General features: G+C 34.4%; 1 protein-coding gene and 3 non-coding genes across 4 annotated transcripts in view; 2 read left to right on the plus strand and 2 right to left on the minus strand.

Annotated features, from left to right (window-relative positions):
• Nucleotides 1-10397, plus strand: part of Smp_175160 (serine/threonine kinase) — a gene marked incomplete at both ends in the record, with an annotated part of 37740 nt that overhangs the window by 3606 nt on the left and 23737 nt on the right.
• On the minus strand, nt 9650-9740 carry Smp_rajko.90nt.slRNA-45.1.1. The gene has a single exon (XR_001974578.1). It is a non-coding gene (non-coding RNA).
• On the minus strand, nt 10253-10341 carry Smp_rajko.90nt.slRNA-46.1.1. The gene has a single exon (XR_001974579.1). It is a non-coding gene (non-coding RNA).
• Smp_rajko.90nt.slRNA-5.1.1 lies at nt 10254-10342 on the plus strand. Its single transcript, XR_001974580.1, has one exon. It is a non-coding gene (non-coding RNA).

Here is a 10397-nt window from a genome sequence, read left to right on the forward strand (position 1 = left end):
AGTCTTGAAGGATTTTTTAGACCAACAACTGGAACGGAAGTCTACGAATCAGAAGATCGATGCTTTCGAGGAATCGAATGATCTCTAGAAGAGCGACTCATGCTTTCAACTATGAAACATACTAAATCTCCACAAAACCCCTTCTGATAGTTAAAACATATATTTATAAGTTTTATTATAATAACAACTTACTTACGCTTGTTACCTCTCGTGGAGGGACACTGACCGCCCACGAGAAGTCTCCATCCAACTCCGTCCTGGGCAATCCTTTCCAGTTGTTTTCAGTTGCTATTCATCCTTTTCATGTCTGCTTCCAATCCTCGACTCAGTGTGTTCGTTGATCTTCCACTTTTCCGTTTCCCTTCAGGATTCCAAGTTAGCGCTTGCTTCGAGATGCAGTTTGATGAGTTCCTCAATGTGTGTCCTATCCAATTCCAGCGTCTTTTCCTAACTTCCTCTTCAGATAGAAACTGACTTCTCTGCCACAGTAGGCTGTTGCTGATGGTATTTGGTCAACGGACATTGAGTATCGTGCGTAAACAGTTGTTTATAAATACTTGTACCTTTTTGATGATGGTTGTGGTAGTTCTCTATGTTTCAGCTCTATACAGTATAACTGTCTTCACGTTCGTATTGAAGATTATGACTTTGATATTGATTGACAGTTGTTTTGAGTTCCATATGTTATTCAACTATGGGAATGCGACCCTTGATTTGCCATCCCTCTCCTTTACGTCTACATTGAATCCTCCTTGTTCATCGATGATGCTTCCCAGATAAGTGAAACTTTCCATCTGTTCCAGAGTTTCTCCATCAAGTGCGATTAATTTGGTATTCTCTGTGTTGTATTTGAAGATCTTGCTTTTTCCCTTGTGTATATTTAGGCCTATTGATGCAAAGGCTGCTGCTACACTGGTGGTGTTGACCCGCATTTGTTGATATGTATGGGTTAAAGGTACTAGGTCATCTGTGAAGTCCAAACCGTCTAGTTGATTCCGAGCTGTCCGTTGTATTTCGTGCTTCCCCTCAGATGTGGAGGTCTTTATATTCTAGTCGACCACCAGAAGGAAGAGAAAGGAGGAGAGAAAGCAGCCTTGTCTGACTCCAGTCCTCACTTGGAATGCATCTGTCAGCTGTCCTCCATACACGACTTTGAACAATAGTCTGTCGTATGAACTTCATATGATGTTGAAGATTTTCAATGGTAATCCATAGTGTCAAAGAAGTTTCCATAATGTTCTCCTATCCATACTGTCAAATACTTTCTCATAATCGAGGAAATTGATGTGTTGTGACGAGTTCCATTCAATTGATTGTTCAATGATGATTCTTAGTGTTGCGATTTGGTCTGTGCACGGACGATCCTTACGGAATCCAGCCTGTTGATCTCAAAGTTGGGCTTCTACTGAGTCTTTCATCCGGTTCAATAACACTCTACTGAAAACGTTTCCTGGTACCGAGAGTAGCCTGATTCCTCTGTAGTTCTCACCCTTGCTGATATCTTTCTTTGGTATCTTTGTGAGATATCCTTCTTTCCAGTCTGTCAGCACTTGTTCTTCCTCTCAAATCTTCCTGAATAGAACATGCAGCATTATTGCAGCTGTTTTCACGTCTTATTTCAGTGTTCCGAGTGGTATAGTGTCAGTTACTTCTGCTTTCTCACTCTACATTTGTCTGATGGCTAACCTGATTTCTTCGATCGTTGATCGAGCGATATATATATATGTAGGAAGGTCTTGTGTACTGCTTCGATGTCTGGTGGATTCGTTGGAGCTGATCTATTCAAAAGTTCCTCAAAGTGTTCTACCCATATTTTCCTCTGTTCTTTAGTCTCAGCGATTGGTTTGCCTTCTTTGTCTTTGTCTGGTCTCTCTGATTTACTATATTTCCCTTCCAGTTTTTCTGCTGTATCATATAATTGTGATGCGAATGTGAACAATCTGGTTCTCCTTAGTGTGATCTATTGAGATCTATGTATCTTTGTGTATGTGTTTGTGGGGGAATACTTTACCGCTTATAACCATTTTGTCGAATGCACATAAATTTGAAAATCTCTCACCGTTCTCGGTCCTTTCTCCTAGTCTATGTCGTCCCATAGTATCTTCAAACTCGGTGTTGTCCATTCCGACTTTGGCGTTTAGATCTCTTATCAGAACAGTCAGGTCTTTTCCTTGGCCCTTCGCTATGAACGACTGCAGCCTCTAATAAAACTGATCTTTATCATTTTCATTGCTATCATTGGTGTGTACATAACATTGGATAATATTCATTGTAATTCCCTCCTTCATTCTTTCGAATGATGCTTTGAAGATTCTGGATCCATGAGATTCCCACCCAATAATTGATTTCATACTTTTTTAGACAGTATCGGAGCAACTATCTGAGTGTGTGAAGCATTTTCTTCTTCGTGACCAGAGTACAACAGCATCTCACTCGAATCTATTCTTTTCTATTCAGCTTCGGTCCAATGGATTTCACTTATTCTGAACATCACCAAGTTTTATCTCCTCGTTTCCGTAGCTGTTTGATTGGTCCTTCCGTTCTTCCACGTAATCCGGTCATTCCATGTACATATATTAATCGTTGCTCTAGTTGTTAGAAGTGGCACCGACCTCGTGACTCTCGAAGAATCTCGGTTTTCACCATGAGGCATCAAAATTCTTCTGAATGATGATCCTTCTACTCTGAGAGCAGTTTAAATTGTTTAATTGGTTTGTTCTGGTTAGCGTCTTTTTGGCAAGGTTGTTTTATACATTTTGGGTTGCTGACCACACACTCACCCTCCTCGTTTACCCGGGCTTGGGACTGACATTAATCCTAGAAGAGCTGCAGACGGATTTATTATGATAACAAGAAGGATGTGTAATACAATTTACTGTTCAATGAAAAAAGAAATATAAATCTCATTTACCTAGATTTTCCCCTAGTCACTATGAAGAACGATTTGATAATATTTCTAGCCTACATTTATTCAGAAGCAACCTTGCGTTAAAAATATATACCATTAAGTGTTTATTAAGTGCGGCCGCCATGAAAATTTATGCCTAGACGGATATTTCATAATACTTAGTATCTTTTATATCATGAATTGACACTAACTAGAAGAATATTAAGAAACCGGAAACGGACTAGTAGGTCGTTTGTTTTAGATTCTCAACTCCTAAGAATTACGCCTTCATAACTCAGTATTGGATCGAACCAATGGCTTTCGGGGAACAAAAGTCTTTCAGACATGGAGTTAAAGTGTAAAAACATCTTATTCATAAAACTTGTAATAAAAAATATTCAACCTATTAGATAAACAATTATACGTGTATATTATTCATTCTAACCCTAAAATTCCAGTCGATCAAATGTATAACTAAAAGAAATGAGTTACACGAAATCTTTATATGTTGTCTAACGTCTTTCATCTCTTTCTACTCCTTTTTCCTTTTCTCTTCAACTAAAATGATTCCCTATGATGAATACAGTAAATCAATATCATAGATTTTATTGTTTATTAGCCAGAGGAAAAGAAAAGACTTTTGTTGTTAGATAATAACCTAAAAAATGCAAAAAAAAAATAATAATTTCTGATTAAATGACTAAGATATACACACCAATCAATAAAGACTAACTAATTTTACGTTGCTAATTTAACAATGCCAATTTTAATGTATATTTATCCCATTTTTAGTGTGAATATAATCACTGTAATTAATACTATGGTGTTTGTATTGCTGCTAGATCAGGTCACCTTTAATTTAAACAAGATTGATTTTATTAATTTGTAACTCACCATATTTTACCTCCATAAATAGCTGAAAAACATTTATGTAAATAAAGATGATAATCCTATGAAAACTAGTTCTTTTGACTACTTCATGTTGACGATAGAATAAAATGTCCTCCTTATATAGTACCTAAGTTGCATCATCCTTGAAAGTAACTCTGTTAGTAACTATATTTGAAGTAGGCATTTCGACAAAATATTTTTGATTTTATTTCTGAAATGCTACTTTCGAAAATTTAAGAATCGTTTGATGTATTATGTGTATTAGGTTGTGAATTTACTGAACACTTCTATAACACTAGAGTTTCAGCATATGCAAGAAACATATGTAAACTGTTAAGCCAAGTATTTTGTTCTGGTTTTAAAGATTTTTGACGCTACCACTTTTTTCGCTCAAAACAGCAACTATGATCACAACTTTAGCATATTTGAAAAATCAATGACGAATGAACACTAAAAGGTGAACTTACTTTTTAATATTATTGTCAACATCTATATATTAATGATTCAACTTTCAGAGAGGAATTACTGATAGCTGGAAACAAACAAAAAACATAAATAATAGACCCTTTTCTTATTAGGTGCCACTCACATTAAGAATTAAATCTAACAACTCAATATCCTAACTGTATATTGACAATTGGAGTACAGCGTTAAATACGTTAAAATGAAAATGAATTTCCCAAATCATGATATTATTTATTTATTTCTTACAATCATTTCTCTTAAATAAGCTTAAGAAAAACAAAGTTGTCTGAGTTACGTATAAAGCAACTTCAGATTGCTGAAATTATATCTAATAATACACAAATTTTTTGATATTTGCTCTTTGGAAGAATTTGTTAGTTATGGGTTTCCACTCAAAAATGTAAAACAATGTATTTGTTTTTCTGATTACTAGTGAACTTCTTACAAATGTTTAGTACTGATTGACAACAATAAAGGTTAAAAATTTATTTGGTGTGATAAAACCATTATATGTTTATTTATTCCTCAGTTTTGATTGTCTTCACCCAATACTTAAAGGAATGGTAATGTTAAATTCATCTCTGAAGTTTAATATTCGATAAAACACATGTCTCACAATAGTTCATCTAAGCTTAATTAATCATTTAGAAAGTTGGTTAGTTGTTGTTCCTTCGGGATATTCATGACAGATTGAATTCGACTAGTTGCATTTTTCCATAAAAAATGGTCATTTTTTGAGCACGTACCCTTTTTCATATACTATGGTTTATGACCAGGTACTTAAGTATAAACTTTGGTTTAGCGGTTTGTTGCAAATTTTTCAAAGTTAGATTCGATTTCAAACTAACGCGTTGTATCAGACAATTCAGTCACAATTTATTAGTAAAGGATGAACCATATTTATTGAAGCTCTCTTATTTTACATTAAAACTCGATTGAACTAGAAGTTGAAATGGAAACGAAATGATCACCTAGGATCGCCTGGGTTATAGAACTCTACATTTCATGTACGAAGCGATCAAAACTAACTAGTTTCAATATAATTAACATTTCACCAGGATTATCTTTTTCATTATTATAAGTACAAAGATATGGTTTTAGTTTTTCAAAAGCAGATTGATAATCTTTTACTCACACCGTTTTATCAATTTTTTTTTACTAAAACCGGTGACATTTTTTATTATTGTTACTATCTAAAACCTAAGTTTATATAACCACATTTACGTGACTTCAATGGTTAGTAACGTTTTGCTGAATTACTGTAGTGGATCCACAGCGGGCATATAATTTTCGTGTGCATATTTATGTGAGAATATTATGGTGATAATATCATTACATCTAATCATATATATATATATATATATATATATATATATATATATATATATATATAGCACGTTTCACGTAAATGATTTGTGACTACAGCAGTAGCCGAATAAGTTCAATTAATTTTTTATAACCTACTATTAAACTCCATAAACTTAACAAGAAACCACTATCTTCTACTATACAAAAATTTTACGTCCGTACTAAATTCATGCAATTTTTATTCTCATTGCCAAGCATATATTATTTTTGACATGTCAAGTGGTTTTGGACATCGATTTTAATTCAGGGAAACTATTATCGATCTCCATTCAATGTTCATTGGTATGTTTATCTTGCCTGTCATTTAGGGATTAATTCGTATGTCTATATACAGCATAGTCATTCTTGAAATATAAATTCTATCCCCTGTTGTCTAAATCCACATGAATACACATAATAACGATGCAATTAAAGTAAAACTAATTGAAATACTAAATTCAGTTCTCGACTCATATTTAGGGTTGCACTTTCGCAGACATAGATGAACAGATAAAAATCGATCAATTCGATTGATAGAAATGATTATCAACGAATATATTTTTATAAATTAATTATTTATTTATTTATTAGTAACAGATAGTTTGGAGGTTTTTCATAGCATTCTATAATAAGTTACTAGTTTTTCTGCCCTCAAGTCTTTGTTACTTGATAATAATCAAATATGATGGCTCAGAAAGTTGGGAATTTATTTCATTTTAATCGTCCTTTCCAATATTTTCCTGGCCAAACTAGGAAACGGACCATTAAAAGACATCCTATGTAAGCTAGGTTATTACTGTAAACACATGGATGACACACTAATCGTAGTTGACGAAAATATCGACAAACAAGAGATGTTAGACTTTTTCAATAACGTCCACGCAGCTATTAAATTGAGCAGCGAGGAGGAAAAATACAGTAGTATAGCTTTCCCTGATGTCTTACTTTCTAAAACGATAGACGGTTCCATAAAACGAAGTATATTTAGAAAGAATACATGGACGAGTCAGTATATCCATTTCCAAAGCTTCACATCTCTTCGATATAAAATAAATTTGGTTAGATGTCTCAGCCACAGAATCAAGCTAAAGTGTTCTAAGGATAATGTCGATAGAGAAATAGATATACTAAAGAACACATTACGAAATAATGGCTATCCAGATAATTTCGTTAAAAATTCCTAGTAGAAAGTATTAAAAAAAAAAGAAATTGTCGCTCAGTTAGTATAAAAACCTTATATCTGAGACTGGACTTCAAAGGGACATAGCGGGTGATATTTTAATGCGTCGACTCAAAAATCTGTTGAAAGGACGTTTCACGTCTCCATGCTAAATAAAATTTTTTCAACTAAACCAATACTCACACAACAAATCAAGGATAGGTTACCGAAGATGGGCTCCTCCATGTGTATAGCAGTGCAACTGCTCTTGTGGCGCTATTTACATAGGCCATACTCAGAGGGCTTTATCCTTGCGTGTTCATGAACATGTACCAGCATGGTTGGGAAAAAGAGTCACTAAATCGATCAACAGCATCATCCTTTCATATCTGGTAGATAGTGAACGTCATATCAAAATAGAGTAAGGTTTCTGTGTTTTATGTAGAGTTCCAAAAACTCTACCTCAAGGATCTAGATTAAAGTTACTCTATATAGCCGAAGCCATCTGATACAACTCCAGAAAACCAAACGTATGTATCAAGAAAAGGTTTATCCAGCCCCTGTGTTTACCTTGGCCTACGACTGGATCACCGGATACCTAAACTGAATACTATAAACATCTTGTTCCCTTCTTTTTCTTTATTTTTTTGACTACCTCTATCTTAATCTTCACATCCATCATTCCCAACTCCTTCATCGTAATTACCTTGATAACATCCCTCTTATTACATATTATATTCACACAACAATATTATTATTATTATCATTATTATTATCTCAATTGACAAAATGAAATTCTCCTACTATGCATTTTATTCACACAATTTTTGTTTGTACATTTTCATTCTTGCCATAATACTATTCTGCTGATTGTCATGAAAATGAAATAGGGTCAAGTGGTCAGATTTATTTGATGAACATCACTGGATCTTCATATAGCTCTGGCTATTTAATATTACTAAAAAGTAACGATCTTTAAGGCTCTGAAAAGTATGAGGATTTACTTCATCCGGCATAAGATTCAGTCGGTTAATTTTTTTATATGGGATTTTCCAAAATGCAATCAATTATTCTGGGAAACGTCCAGTATCCTAATTAAAGTTGATAGATATTTACTTCTGTGTAATTATTAAGAAATCATGGAAGTTATTAGTAGGCAATTCACTCAACTTAAACTGATTAAATACACTGCATTAGAATACAGTATAAAAAGCGATCTTAATAAAACAACACATATAAACTGAAATTTTTTGCCCAGATGTTTCTATACTAACGGGAAATAAAATACCTTTATTCGATTTTCCCAACGGAATAAAACAAAAGAGCACAGAATTTTCTACTTCAGTACTTCATTCCCAAGAACAGAATATAAGTTGAGAAGCTTTAACATCTGTTAATGAGAAAATTTATTTACGAAGGTAAGTTTCAAGTTGCTGAAACGTGCATATGGGCACGTGGACGTGATGAGTCAATAAGTAGATTAGAAAATTAAATTATTTGATAAGCAATAAACAATTCAAACTAGTCACCAATCATTCTTGCCTAAAAGAGAGATGAATCCATGCAATGGCATATAACTAACTGTGATTCTGATATATTTTTCAATTTTTAAAATACTTAGTGACTCTCTTTCAGGTCTCAAGTATTAAGAAAGTTTTAAAAACATTCTGTCAGTTCACAAGTAATTGCCAATGGAGCTGTCTGTATCGAATTATGCTTACTGTATATCTACATTTATTAACTTGAAACACTACTTGAGGAAGATGGGCTTTGGAGGAACTCCAAAAATCTTTTGTGATTATCAACAAAAATTTATAAATCATGTAAACATTCAGTACCATAAACAAATATACTTTTATTAGTTATGTCTTTGTGATCCTCTGACAAAAAATGTTAACAGTAGTTAGGTGAACCATTCTGTTTACAAAGATATAACGGATATACGACCAAACAAGCATAAAACTGCTGTTTGATTCTATATGCTACTTAAGCGTCTATTATCACATTGCAGAAAACGATTTAGATATTTAAGATCATTTATGATAAAAAGTTACCTTAAATGTTCCAACAATGGAGAATTGGACGAAAATTCATGCAATTTCTGTCATGCGAAGTATACTATCAAATCTTCAAAAAAGGTCAATGTAATGCCTCTGTGTGTGAACACAAGGTTTGCTAGTTTGACTTATTTTTACCTTTAGTTGTATTGATAATACAACAATAAATTACGTGACCTAAATACCTTTGTTTACCTATGAACAAAGTTAGAAGTCCCAGAAATGTTTTTCATCTTTGTCGGTTTTAAATTTTATTTACTTGGAGTTAGAGAAAAATGGTGTTGTTGACGTCTAAATACGAAATAACCATATTGTTTATATCCGTGTTTCCAGCTTGCTGATTCTTATGTTTTTAGAAGCTATGTCCCGAAAATAGATCTCATATGTAATTGTTTTAATCACTGTTTGTCTCCGAAATCGTCAAAATTAATAAGGTCATCGTTTCAGTATACTTTCACTTAATGTGGATGTAAATAATTTTAAAAGTTATATAAATTCCCCCCTACAAACCTCGAGAAAACCATTTCTTTCTGAGTAATATTAAAATTCTTCACTGTAAAATAATCTTACTACAAGTCGGTTTGCCTCTGCCCATTTTTGTGTCAAGAATTATTTACATGACGTTCTAACATGTAATTATGTAACTCTTATCAATACTTTTGTGTTGTAACTTTACCTACTTACTACAAATTAAGTATTATAAAAACTGAGGAGCGATTGGTGTTGTGTTTGTTGTTGTCGAGTGGTGGTTGTGTTGACGGAGATGATTAATTTGCAAATGGATGAGTGGGAGTGAGGTGTTGTTTTGTGGTAGGGTTGGTGGACTGTGAGTTGGTCGGTCTAACCGTCACGGGTTTTACTCTTGTGATTTGTTGCATGGTAAGAACCGTCGACCAAGAATCGAAGTTTTCTTTGGCAGCCCTACAACACGCGGCTAATATCAGTTGCACAACAGAATGGTGGTCGGATGTGTTGGGTGCAAGACGCCTGATCACAAACACCAATCGAATCGTGATAAGTCTGCAACACACAATCAAACAAACACAGATCCACTCACAGTCAATCAGTCAGTCAGGCATTCAGTTACTCAGTCAGTCAATCGCTCACTCACACGGTTGATTCAGTGTGTTTCACAATGGGTTTCGTGTGAATGAGGCTAGTTGACGTTACTTGTCTACTGATAAATCGTGGTTGTGAGTAGTGTGTGTAGTGCAGTGGTTATTGTTGAGATCGGTGTTAGTGTCTGGTGTATTGTGGTTTCTCAGTGGTTGTCAGTAGGCGTGTATACATGGAGTAGTGTTGAATGTAGTGTTGAGGAGCGATTGGTGTTGTGTTTGTTGTTGTCGAGTGGTGGTTGTGTTGACGGAGATGATTAATTTGCAAATGGATGAGTGGGAGTGAGGTGTTGTTTTGTGGTAGGGTTGGTGGACTGTGAGTTGGTCGGTCTAACCGTCACGGTTTTACTCTTGTGATTTGTTGCATGGTAAGAACCGTCGACCAAGAATCGAAGTTTTCTTTGGCAGCCCTACACACGGGGCTAATATCAGTTGCACAACAGAATGGTGGTCGGATGTGTTGGGTGCAAGACGCC

Source organism: Schistosoma mansoni, chromosome W (genome assembly GCF_000237925.1).
Source record: "Schistosoma mansoni strain Puerto Rico chromosome W, complete genome".
NCBI classification, from domain to species: domain Eukaryota; kingdom Metazoa; phylum Platyhelminthes; class Trematoda; order Strigeidida; family Schistosomatidae; genus Schistosoma; species Schistosoma mansoni.